The 13,751-nt window shown below is 42.2% G+C and overlaps 1 protein-coding gene across 1 annotated transcript in view; it reads right to left on the bottom strand.

Moving 5' to 3' along the window:
- The window catches only part of Exph5 (exophilin 5), a 41,227-nt gene extending 35,463 nt beyond the window's left edge, over positions 1 to 5,764 (bottom strand). Inside the window, exon 1 of the mRNA XM_052188338.1 lies at positions 5,748 to 5,764. The gene's annotated coding sequence lies outside the window, so the exon portion shown is untranslated. The remainder of the gene's footprint in view (positions 1 to 5,747) is intronic.
- Between the last annotated feature and the right edge of the window lie 7,987 nt (positions 5,765 to 13,751).

Genomic DNA, 13,751 nt, shown 5'->3' on the forward strand with positions numbered 1-13,751 from the left:
CTAACTTGGTCCTCCTCCTCCAGGAAGCCTCCTGGATCCTCTAGCTTATGTTAAGATCTTTTTCTATTTGTTCCCCTGGAGGGAAGATCCTTGGTCATCAGATGCTCACCACGTGATACATCTGTCATCAGTGTAGCTGCTGTTACCTAGGTTACAGCTAGCTACATGAGATCCCTGGGTGAATTCAAAGGGATACAACTTCCTTAAAACCCTTGACTGTTATTTGCTGGAATTGACAAAATAAAGAACAGATTCAGTGGTGCATGCCTTTAATCTTAGCACTCAGGAGGCAAAAAACAAAACAAAAAAAACCCCCAAAAAACAACAACAACAACAACAACAAAAACTCAGGTAGATCTCTGAGTTTGAAGCCATCCTGGTCTACAGAGTGAGTTTCAGGATAGGCAGGGCTACATAGCTACATACAGAAACCCTGTCTAGAAAAACAAAATAAACAAACAAGCAAAAACCAAAATAAACAGCAACAAAAATGAAGGAACAAAACAAAACTGAACAGTTCTGAGGTGGACTACCCACTGCGTGAGCCAATCAAATTACAGAGTCCTCCTGGAAGAGACTGGCTATAAGTCCACACTTTCCCTAAATACGCTGTCTGATCCTGGGTGGGACTTTGATACAAGATTGACAGAACACAAAAGTAAAGCTGTTTTATTGCCTTGGCTGTTCTCAGCCATGTTGGGAATTGCTACAGTCATTAGCTTTGTCTGTAGAAGCTGCAGGGCTTCCCAATTATCCTGGAGAAATAAAAATAAAGTTCCCTCTTTCCCAGCCTGTGCTGCTTAAAGGATAGACCAAAGCCAGGATCTGACCATCTCGTCATGTAAAACTGTTCATGCGACTCAGACTTCATAAAGATAATCAGATTAACTGGAAGCCACTCGCTACCCAGGATGAAACTCAGACTCTTCTCCCAGATGTCTGCACCACACCTACCACCTAAGAAGGAGATATCTTTACTCTGAATTCTCTGGCTAATGGTCTTAGAGTCTTCTGTTCCAGCTCAAACTTTTCAACTAGAAAATGGGGAGGGGAAAGAAGGGAAGACGGAGGGCAAGGCACAAGGAATATAAATTCAGGGAAAATAAGATGTGCCTTTTAACTTTCCAAAATAGTAGTTGACCTTTCTGCTTATGTAAGAGTTTGCAGTTGAACAGCCCAAGCCGTGTACGCCCTATGGACCAGGCAGATTTGGGCATGTCTGAGAAGTGGTTAGGTGGATCCACCAAAGCTCCTCGCATCTGAAGGGAATTAGATCATCCTTAAGGACAAGAAGGGTGGGCTTCAGTTCTCATCCAGAAGTTACAGTTATCAGCCCATGTGGAACCATTCGGGAAATAGTCACCAGTATGCCCTACACTATGGGAGTTCTCTAAGGAAAGGAGGCTTTAACTGTACATATTTTTCATGAGCTTTGAAAACTTGTTCCCTTGTGTTTTCATTTGGGGATTACCACAGGAAAAGAGCAATGAAAAAAAAAAACCTACATTTCTGGAATTGCCAAAAACCAGGAGGAGCATATGGCTGTGGCTTTCAGATGGTGGGTGGACAGAGGGTTGGTGGCTCCCTGAGGGCGTGACTTCCTGGTGGGGCATGCTGGAACACATTGCCTCATTGTGGCAAGGAGGGAGTCATTTCTGGGACTGGGAATCTGGACCAAGAAAGGAATAGCTAAGGATGCTATCCCAAAGGCCAGAGTGCCCAGGGTGTATACCACAAACACTTACTAAACTGTACGGAGGGAGCCCGTGGGACAGCAGAGGTACTGAAACTTTGTGGTGAGGGCTGAGCACCACAGACCATATACACCAGCTGCCTTATAACATGACCTGGGAAATGCCACCCTCTGGAAAGTGTTGGTGAGAGCTGCATGCGTTAGGTTAGACCGTCTTGAGTGTAATGAATAGCAATGACTAAAAAGTAAGCATAAATGTGTTTCTTTCTTCCTGGGGTTTGGGTCAGTTAAATTTTTTTCAAGTAACATGAAGGTCATAAAGGGAGACTATGCTGGGGCACGGTGAGTTTTGGAGGAAGAGGACATGGCTGAGGCAGAAACGGAAACCTTTTTGACTTTTTATTACATATGGGAGCACTGAGTTCCCATGGATTTTTAGGTCCATTGAAAGTAATAAACCAGCCGAGCGGTGGTGGCACACGCCTGTAATCCTAGCACTCTAGGAGGCAGAGACAGGCAGATTTCTGAGTTCAAGGCCAGCCTCGTCTACAGAGTGAGTTCCAGGACAGCCAGAGCTACACAGAGACCCTGTCTTGAAAAAAAAAAAAAAACAAATCCAAAAAAAAAAAAAAAAAAAGGAAAGGAAGAAAGAAAGAAAGAAAGAAAGAAAGAAAGGAAGGAAGGAAGGAAGGAAGGAAGAAACCAAAACTTCAAGATTCCACATCCTGCCAGGCCTGCTTGCTCATGTCTGGAACCTCAACACTCAGGAGGCTCAGGTGAGAAGATTGCAATGAGCCGGGCAGAGATGGCGCACACCTGTAATCCCAGCACTTGGGAGGCAGAGGCAGGCGGATTTCTGAGTTCCAGGCCAGCCTGGTCTACAGAGTGAGTTCCAGGACAGCCAGGGCTACACAGAGAAACCCTGTCTCGAAAACAAAAAACAAAAACCAACCAACAAACAAAAAAGATTGCAATGAATTCTAGGTCAGCCTGGGCTACATAGAGTTTCAGGCCAGCTTGGACTACAATGTGCAACTCTTTCTCAACAAAGCAAAACAAGAGAAGACAATATATACCACCACCACCCCATATATGGTAGTTTATCTTATTCTTGTGCAGGGGACACATTCTAAGATCCCTCCTGGCTACTAGAAACCACAGATGGTACAAAATCCTGTAGCTACCTTATTTTTCTTGTACATAGATACCACGTTTAACTCATATGCTACACGTAGGAAGAAACAGATATCGCTAAGGAATCATAGCAAACTCAGGCAGCCATGATATACTTTGCTAAGAGTTATATGAGTCTAGATGTCTCTCTTTTGAGGCTTCTCATCACATCCTACTATAGCTTTGGACCAGGGTTGAGAATTAACTGGGTAGAGAGGGAGACTATCCTAATTTTATTGGTTGGACCTTAAAGGAAACAAGGATATCTTGCCAAATTATGAATCTTCCCTCCCAATTTTATTTCCTGAGAAAAGTTGTCTATGCTCCAGTGTCTTTTCTTTTTTTTTTTTATTTTGCTTTTTAAGTTTCACTTTTTTATTCGATATAATTTATTTACATTTCAAATGATTTCCCCTTTTCTAGCCCCACCAACTCCCCGAAAGTCCCGTAAGCCCCCTTCTCTTCCCCTGTCCTCCCTCCCACCCCTTCCCACTTCCCCGTTCTGGTTTTGCCGAATACTGTTTCACTGAGTCTTTCGATCCAGTGTCTTTTCTGAGGTAAAGCCCAGGCACAGAGCTGAGCATGGTGGGATACATTTATAATTGTAGAATCAGGAGGCTGATCCTAGGATTGGGAGTTCAAGGTCAGTTTGGGCTAAAGAGTGAATCTGAGACTGACCCGGCCACTGCAAAAAGACCTTGTCTCAAAATCAGAACAAAACAAAACAAATACCCAACGCTTAAAGGAAGAAAATACTCCTGGAGTGCTGGCATACACATTCAATCTCAGCATCTGAGAGGCAGATGATTTTGAAGCTAGTCTGGTCTACATAGCAAATTTTAGGACATTCAGAACTATGTAGAGAGACCATGTCTCATAAAACAAACTGAGAAGAGGAAGAAGGAGGAGCAAGAGGAGGAGGAAGAGGAAGAAGAGGAGGAAAAGAAGGAGAAAACAGAGGAGAATTTACTTATCAAGGGTTTCATCTTTTCCATATAAAGTTCTGTGTTTTGCTTTTGCCTTTTTCTGACCTGGTTACTTTTCCTCTGAATCCTGCTCTGGAAAGTCAAATCAAGATACCCTATTCTAGCCGGGCAGTGGTGGCACATGCCTTTAATCCCAGCATTTAGGAGGCAGAGGCAGGAGGATTTCTGATTTCGAGGCCAGCCTTGGTTCCAGGACAGTCAGGGCTACACAGAGAACCCCTGTCTCAAAAAACAAAAAACAAAAAACAAAAAAAAAAAAGAAAGAAAGAAAGAGAGAAAAAGATACTCTATTTTGGACTATCTGCTAGAGACATGAATGCTTCCATATTACTCAGGCTTAGTGTATGGCTATATTAATAACTTCAATGTTGGCTTTTATGCTTGGTATTCAAATATCTGTTATAATAACCACAAACAAGATTTGATAAAGGAAAAAGACAAAAATAAACTGAAAAGTACACTGATTTAAAAAATTAACATTGTAGCATAAATTATACCAGAAGGAATTAAAATGGTTCATTAAAGTTGGGGGAAAAGTTTAATTGCTTTGCTGACTTACTCTCCAGGACACCAAGCAGGACAATCAAGCCCTTGCAAGCCCTTGATGGCTGGAGAGAGTAGAAACCTGGAGGTTCTGTGCTGGGTAACTGGTTCCCCTGCCCCGCTCCGAGCTTAGACAAGGAACAGCTTCTGTGTTAGAACACATTTTAAAGGCTGCTTTTTGTATTTTAAAGATCAGAACTGTTAAAGTCAAAGGCTTCATGGGATTAGCGAGGCCATAAATATATGTTAGCAGTCTTGGTACGACATCTCCCAACCCCAACATAAAAAAATGTTTGTTCCCTCACATTTGGATTTCTATCCAAACACTGAGGTCAATTTCAAATTTAGAAATGATCATGCTTTTTGCATGATCCTGTGAGACCTTGGGAATAAACAATAGTGTATAACCTTTGTTATATTTTGAGCAGGAGAAGCTCACCTGGCCTACCTGAGTTCTAGTGTTCTAGGGCAGCCTACACTATAGTATATATCCTTCTCTTAAAAAAAGGCAAGTAAATACTATTTGTGATCTTGTTAAGATAAATATTAAATATTCCCATTTAAAATAAAGTTTGAAAGTGAGATGTACTTGGGATTGTTAAGATGGCTTTTTGGGTAAAGGTTCCTGTTTTCAAGGCTGCTGACAGAGTTTGATCCGCATCCCACACGCTAGGACAGAACCAGTTCCCGGAAGTTGTGCACTGACCGCCACCACATGCATGCCGTGTGCACACATGCTGTCTCTGTCTTTCTCTCTTTCTTATATACACAGTAATTTAAAAAAAATGAATTTCTTTTTAAAGAAAGGAAGATGTATTTAAAGCTGGTGACATCCCGGAAGCACTGAAGTAATGGCATTGGTTGCATATCTCCAGGCTGTGTTCTGTCTCTTAGTCAGGGTTAGGAGTCAGTTTGGTATCTGAGAAGGACATCTGCTGAACAGAGTTTGCAAGTTTTCTGTTTGCCCTCTGGCCAAAACACATACCAAGAATGGAGATCCTAGATCTTTAGATCTTTTATAGTTGCTGATCAGCTCTTGCAGTAATCTGTAACGTGAGCTTGGAAAAAACAAACCCCTTAAAACTGCCTGTGGAGTAAACATGCTTCTTCCACTTCTCCCGATTCCTAAGCCATTTCCTCTGCTCTATGAAACTGTTCCTTTAAAAAAAAATACAGTCCCTAAGATACAATACGGTGAAATCCTTGATCTCCCATACGCTGGGAATCAACTTTTCTCCTTGAAAAATAAAATGCTTTTCTAGCAACCACGAAATAGTTTTCAGTTTTAAATCTTCCAAACAACAGAATTACTATTGCCCCAAATGTGTTTTGCTTTTTAAAAAGCAACTCACCGATGAAGAGTGTTCCTGGCCAAAGGTTCTGGCACGTTCAGTCCACTGGTCTACATTTCGCTCAGCTCTTTCCTTCAGGAGAAAGCCGAAGTAAACCGTCCCTGGGCTCCGGTGCAGTGGAGCCCGGCGAGGTGAGAGCCTCATCACACGCCCCAGCAGCTGCTTGCTGCGACTTGTTTTTCAGGGACAGTGACCTCCAACACCTTTGATTTAGCGCCGCAACTCAGTCTTAATAGTTCGCCAGTGAGGGAACACATCACGTGCCAAGCCAACACCTTAAGAGGGTGGGAAGCTTGCAACCAGAAAGACACGCGGAAAATACTCAGGAGTCAGCTCAGCTCGCTCATTTGTCACAAAGCAGCACAATGACACTCCGGAGTCGAGGGGACTGTTCTCTGCCGCCTTCAACCTGAATGTCCGCACGCACCGGTGCCTGCCTGTGGCCCCTCCCTCTCCTTAGATGGAAATTCTGGGCAACCACTCAACAACAGTGGCGTTAGCATTTCTGAAATTCAAATTAAGTTTCTGTTTGGGAGTTGCTTTTTCTCTCTTCGTTTACCCACCTGACACTTATTTTCTTCCAATCTTTCTATACCAGGTTTACTTATGGAAAAAACCACCACGTAATCACTGAAAAGCAGTGATTTAAATTTATCTTCCTAGCCAAGGCACAGACTGTGCTCCAGGCTCAGCAGAACAACTGTCAATAACTCTTTCCCAACATTTAACCCATGATTCTCCAGGTTCACCACCAGGGGTGTTAACTGTGGTTTAAAAAGTTGGCTTTCAGGAGAGCCCAAGTTTCAGTCTCTAAGAAATGTCCTGAAGTGAGTGAGATACCGTTTACTTCGGGACTACCCAGACTTCAATTCTAAGAACAAACGTCGAACATTCTGAACACCAAACAGGCTATTTGCCTCAGGACTAGATAACTTAGGAAACAGTCACAAGACCTGAGTTAAACTCACCCGTTTGGTCTCTGAGACTGAAGTTTTAGAGACTCCTTCCCAGATCTTCTGAATGAGAAGAGTGAAGCAAAGGATGAGCGAAAACTCATTCGGGAAGAAAAAGAGGGTTTTTGGTTTATCAGGCTCTTAGATCTTGATGTTTGTAATTCCATGGGATCTTAAAAAAATAAATAAAAATAAATAAATAAATAAATAAATAAATAAAGCGTTGCTAAAACCTTGCAGACCTGCAGACAGGGACTGGAAGGTCGGGGCACGCTTACCTTACACGCACAGACCTGGCTTTCGTCTCCATCTCTGATAAAATGGCACCTGCCTACAACCCTGGCACTTGGGTGGTGGAGGCAGGCAGGTGGAAAGCTCAGGGTCCACATTAAATTTTAGGCAGAGTATGCTACATGAATGAGACCATTTTTTTAAAAAAAAATTCAAATGTACTTTTTGGTCATTTTAAATTTGAGACAATTTATTATTATAAAGCCCAGTCTGGCAGGGGTGGGGGAGGGGATCAGGTTGATTTCAAACTTGCAGTCCTCCTGCCTCAGTACTAGGGTTATAGGCATCTGCTGCTATGCCTGGCTTTCTGAAATAAATCTTTGTGAAAGAAGGAAGTGTGGTTTTTGTCTCCCTCTCCTTCTGAAGACTATAAGTAGTTAACACCCCCATATCACATCAAAAATGCAAGGAAAGCCAGAGGTGCTTCTCAGGGCCCTGTGCTCCAATGGTCCTGTGGGGCTGAGAAAAGTTTCAGTCTGTGTCACGGGCCACAGTCCATAGGCTTCCTTACATGTTACATGATGCCAGCTTTGCGGGCCTTTCTCATTACATCTTCTACATGGTCTCCAACATCCAAGTTAGTAAGTCAGGGACACATTCATTTCATAGCTTGCTGATCCAAATATGTTTTAGAAAATTTCAGTTCTTTGAAACCATGGAGAGTTTTCTTTCTTTTTATTCTTTTGTTTGTTTGTTTGTTTTTGTTTTGTTTTGTTTTTCTAGACAGGGTTTCTCTGTGTAGCCCTGGCTGTCCTGGAACTCACTCTGTAGACAAGGCTGGCTTCCAACTTAGAAATCTGCCTGCTGCTGCCTCCCAAGTGCTGGGATTAAAGGCGTATGCCACCACTGCCCAGCCCATGGAGAGTTTTTATGTAACTTCCCCCCCCCCCAAAAAATAAATAAAAGGGAAATAAAACTGTTTAGAGTGCTTCTTATTTTTTCCCCCAAAATCTATTCTGGTGTGATATATTATATGTATTTAATATATACATATTAATGTATGAATATGTATATATCTACTTGTCTTATATGTATATGCATTATGTATGATATAATGTTTATATAATGCTATATAACATACAGCTTATATATGAGCTTGCAATTTTAAATTGAATGCCTATCAACATATCCAAAGGCCATAATACCATAAAGCTTTTGTGAATACTGACTTTATAAACATTGCAGATCATGATAAGGCAAAGCCACCATAGCAAACACATGCCCAATCTAAAACCGTGAGTTTTGGGTTTTAGTTGGGATTAGTGGCAGAACACTATCACGCATACACACCCACACACAACTAAAATCTGATTTGTCCTTTTAGATTGATTGGTTTGTTATGAGAGTTGGAGATTTTAACATTCACCTATACATTCAGAAATACGGTTGCCCATTTCAGGGTGTTACTAAAGTCAACAAATGCAGAAGTGGTCCATAGGACTAGTTCTCTAACAGAGGTTAGGTTAGAGTTTACTGTTTCTGAACGTTTGCCACACCCACAGTTATCCTGTGGAAACAGGTTTCACGACCCTCATTCAGACTGGGTGAAGTTACGTGTCAGGCTGGCAGCCACAGCCAAGTGTGCACTCAGTAACTACAGCAGGCTCTCACTAACTAACCACAGCAGGCTCCCACTAACTAACCACAGCAGGCTCTCACTAACTAACCACAGCAGGCTCCCACTAACTAACCACAGCAGGCTCTCACTAACTAACCACAGCAGGCTCCCACTAACTAACCACAGCAGGCTCTCACTAACTAACCACAGCAGGCTCCCACTAACTAACCACAGCAGGCTCTCACTAACTAACCACAGCAGGCTCTCACTAACTAACCACAGCAGGCTCTCACTAACTAACCACAGCAGGCTCCCACTAACTAACCACAGCAGGCTCTCACTAACTAACCACAGCAGGCTCTCACTAACTAACCACAGCAGGCTCCCACTAACTAACCACAGCAGGCTCTCACTAACTAACCACAGCAGGCTCCCACTAACTAACCACAGCAGGCTCTCACTAACTAACCACAGCAGGCTCCCACTAACTAACCACAGCAGGCTCCCACTAACTAACCACAGCAGGCTCCCACTAACTAACCACAGCAGGCTCCCACTAACTAACCACAGCAGGCTCTCACTAACTAACCACAGCAGGCTCTCACTAACTAACCACAGCAGGCTCCCACTAACTAACCACAGCAGGCTCTCACTAACTAACCACAGCAGGCTCCCACTAACTAACCACAGCAGGCTCTCACTAACTAACCACAGCAGGCTCCCACTAACTAACCACAGCAGGCTCCCACTAACTAACCACAGCAGGCTCTCACTAACTAACCACAGCAGGCTCTCACTAACTAACCACAGCAGGCTCCCACTAACTAACCACAGCAGGCTCTCACTAACTAACCACAGCAGGCTCTCACTAACTAACTACGCAGGTTCTCAGTAACTAACAACAGCCCTAACAACAGCCCACTGTGGAGACTCCACCAAGACTCCAGGGTGGCATTAGCTTCTCCACCAGCTTTCTTCTGTCTGCTATGAAACACCCAGCTGTCTCTTCTTCTGCCTCTTCCTCATCCTCCCATTGAGGTAAGTGGTTAACTTACCTGTTAATTAACACTCCTGGTTAATTCTCCACCTTTCCTTTCTTTTCATTTTTTTCTTTTTTCTTTTTTGCCAGGGGTGGAGCAGAGGGAGGGGGAGGGGTGGGGACAAGGTCTTATTCTGTAGCTCAGACTGGACTGAAACTTGTGATACTCCTCTTGCCTCAGCCTCTTGAGTGCTGGGATTAAAGCCAAAAGCCATCACAATCTAATATTAATTCACAATATTAATTCTTTTTATTTGAAGTTTTTCGTGTGTTGATATGTATGACGGTTGTGGAGGTCATGGGGAACCTTAATTGAACAGTCTTCAACCTTCTATCTTCTCTCAGTATTTTACTGCTATGCTGTGTGGCAGGGTAGCCAGTTTAGAGGTTCTGAGGATTCTAGGCCTCTGTTCCTTATCTTCCCACAGGATTGCTGAGATTATAGGCATGGTTTACTGTGCCCAGATATATGTAGGTTCTGGGGTTTGCATTTGGATCTTTACACTAATGCAGTGAATGTTTCACCTGCTAAGCCATCTCCTTGGCCCTTAGGCTAATTCTTAACATACATAATTTTATTGAATCCTCAGAGGTAACCATTATCGAAGTTTATCAAGAAATAATTTGACAATAATCACAGAGAGCCGAATCAGGCATCTCTCTAGTAAATGCTATCATATGAAACTTTAGACCCTTATAACAGTGCTTAGCCAAAAATTGGTTAAATCACAGATGCTTGGGCTCATTGTCTATGATGCTATACCACAAAGCAAAGCAAAGGTAATTTAAAGCAAAATTTATTTTCGTGCTCACCATTTTTTGCCATCCCCTTCTGTAGCCTGTATGTAAGGGGTGGTTTTAACATCTGGTTAACATCTGTTTCATTGCAAAACTTCTTTCTTTGAATTTCTTCAAACCATTCACCAGTTGCTCCTTGAAGCCATCTGATATCCCTCTTTGTCTTTTGAAGTTTGCTGCAAAAAACAAAACAAAACAAAAATCAAAAATATCAATGCACTACTCAAAGCCATTGAGCAGACTCAAGTAATGAGCTGAACTTTGCATACTAGAGAAGCAGCCTAGGCTAATAACCTGAGGAAAAGTTGTCATAGTTAGAACCTTTTTTGATCACAGAGTACATATTTGCATACATTCTTCTGTATATGGTGTAGTCTTCTGTCTATCATGGCAATCTAAAGGGTTTCTTCTGGTTGTTAAAATAATCACAGAGTCAATGACAAGAAACCTGGTTGAGCAATGTGTTAAGACTTGGTCTAATAAAGCAACTAAATGATAGATGTCCTAATGACATGTAGAAACTGGAATATTCTGGTTCTGATTACTCATTCGCTTATTCATTAATACATTAAATGTTTATTGGGCAACATTAATCAACTAAATGTTTATTGAGGTCCCGTGTAGGCTGTGGGGAACATAACAGATGGGACCCGTACTCATCCGGTTAGTGGTCAGCGACTAAAGCTAATGTGTGGATTGTTAACGTAATCCCCAGCTTTAGATGATGAAATTTGCTTAACACAAAGGCCGTGAATGAGAACAGTGTTAACCATCAGGATGTAGAGGACAGTCGACTTGGGGATGGATAAAAGTACCACCCAGAAAGCAAATGTCTGCACCTGGCTATACTTTTGAGACACCAGACCTGACACCCTAACATGGCTACTTTCCCGCTTGCTTTTCCTTACTTAGCTGTCTTTCCGAAGAAAAAGTTGTTTTAAGTCCTTAACTAATTCCTTCCCAAGGTAAATTGTTTCTCAAGAAGACTATAGAAGTATTTGAAAGTAATAGGTGCTTAATCTAAAGGGAGATGGCCCTGGATGAAGCACAGGCAACCTTGTAAGCAGATGGTTTAGTACTGGTGGAAATGTCTGGCTTGTTGGTTTCCACATTTGGGGATTTGTAGTGTTTGGGGAATTATTTCAAGTTCTGGCAACTGTAACCCTTTGTCCAAGGTCCTCTGGAAAGCATAAGTGTCAGGGCGTTTCAGGTGTGTGTTGTGTTTTATATGGGATGAGGTCTTGGTATGGAGCTTTGAACTCACAGCAACCCTTTTGCTTCAGTTTCTAAGTGCTGTGATCCTAGACTTGAAATACTCTGCCTGGTTTTAGTGTTGGGTTTTTAAATTGCTAAGAAGATGGCAAGTGAGGTGATGGCCAAGTGGCCACTTTGGAGTTAAAACCAATGAACCACGAGGGCTGTAACTCATGCCTGCTTCAGGCTACGATACTGCTGTTTTATAAAAAGTATTAGAGAAGCCAGGGGTCATCCTGCCCAGACTTGCATTTTGAAAAGCATTAGGCAGCAGTATCATTAATATTCAGCTTACAGCCTACAGATTTGCACTGGTGCCTCTCTTTTTGCTATTGTCACTTCCTGTTACCTGGTCAGTCACTCTTGACTCTATTGTCATCGCTGGTACTAACAGAATAAAGGGACCTCAGGATCTGCTTCTATCAATATTGGCATTTCATTTAAAATGTCCCTCATAAGTCTATAAATTGCATTTTCTCAGAGCCATCTCTAATTGTTGGTTTCCCCACACCCAGCACTCCTAGCATATCCATCTTACTTCAGAAGCTACATGACTTAGGATGCCCTGTATAAACCTATATACAGGGATTCTTTTCCCCTTATAGGCATGACACAACTTGAATTCTCTTGTAAAAAAAAAAAATCATAGTCAGTCCCGTGTCAAGTACGACATAACCATCACCATATTGTGGAAAGTGAAGTTACTCATCTATATTTCTCTGTGAATACATATATACTCTGAGTTCTATTCCAGGAAATACATCTTAAAGTAAGAATCACTCTCAAGTATACTGATGTAAATGAATACCATGTAGCTGCTAACTATAATTATATAGGCAATGTAGAATCTAGGAGAATAAATACAGCATGAAACAAAACATAGAATTTAATCTATGATTACATCTAGGTAAAAATGACACAGCCATTTGAATACACTAGAGGAAAATAGAAATATCTAATTTTTTACAGTAGAATAATTATAACTACTAAGTCTACAGTTAGCTTTTTTGTTACAAGTAATCTATAATCACAATGTATTAAATGAGCTATTTCTTTATGTTTAATTGTGAATTTTTATTACACTATCATTTTGAGAGAAGTTAAATTTTTATAATTCTAACAGTTTTTCTCTGTTGGCTTTTCTCTGTGTTTTTACATAGTTATGATACATTTACCAGATATACACCAGGAGATGGCCTCCTACTGTGTCAGTATTGACTGAGGTACCACGGGTAGGCAAAGCAGGATGCCCCCTCCTCAGGAGAATGAAGTCTAACAGGAGAAAGAATCCCACAGTGACACAGACTAGCTAAGCAACAGTGGTGCGTTTGACTCACTCATTCAATACATGTTTGAACTCTCAGTAAAGAACAGTGAAAAAGTCAAGTCCCTATTCTCATGGAATTTAAATTCTTCTGGGGTTGGAATGTTTAGGCATGTGTGAGTCATAAATAAGAAAAAAGTAAAGAGGTCACAAGAGAGTGTATCAAGGGGACCTGCTCTAGGGAATCAATGAAGATTCCCTGAGATGATGGAGTCGAAGGCAGATGAGGTAATGTTCTTGAAGAGAGCATACCAGGCAGAGGAGTGTCAACTATAGGCAGTGTCCTAGGCAGAAGACAACACCCTAGGCAGTACAGTATCAACTATAGGCAGTGTCCTAGGCAGAAGACAGCACCCTAGGCCGTAGACTATAACTGTAGGCAGCATCTGAGGCAGAAGACAGCACCCTAGGTAGTAGAATATCAACTGTAGGCGGCATCCGAGGCAGAAGGCAGCACCCTAGGCAGTAGAATATCAACTGTAGGCAGCATCCGAGGCAGAAGACAGCACCCTATGTAGTAGAATATCAACTGTAGGCAGTGTCCGAAGCAGAGGACAGCACCCTAGGCAGTAGAATATCAACTGTAGGTGGCATCCGAGGCAGAAGACAGCACCCTAGGCAGTAGAATATCAACTGTAGGCAGTGTCCTAGGTAGAAGGGTCTCAGCTGTAGATAACTGCCTCGGTAAAGTGTGGCAATGAGAGGTGAGATTAGAGAACCAGCCACAGTTTTGTGTAGCATTTGGGGTCAGGTAAAGTGGTAGACATTTGAAGCAATGTGTGTGTAT

The sequence above is a fragment of the Apodemus sylvaticus genome, chromosome 7, assembly GCF_947179515.1.
Source record: "Apodemus sylvaticus chromosome 7, mApoSyl1.1, whole genome shotgun sequence".
Taxonomy (NCBI): domain Eukaryota; kingdom Metazoa; phylum Chordata; class Mammalia; order Rodentia; family Muridae; genus Apodemus; species Apodemus sylvaticus.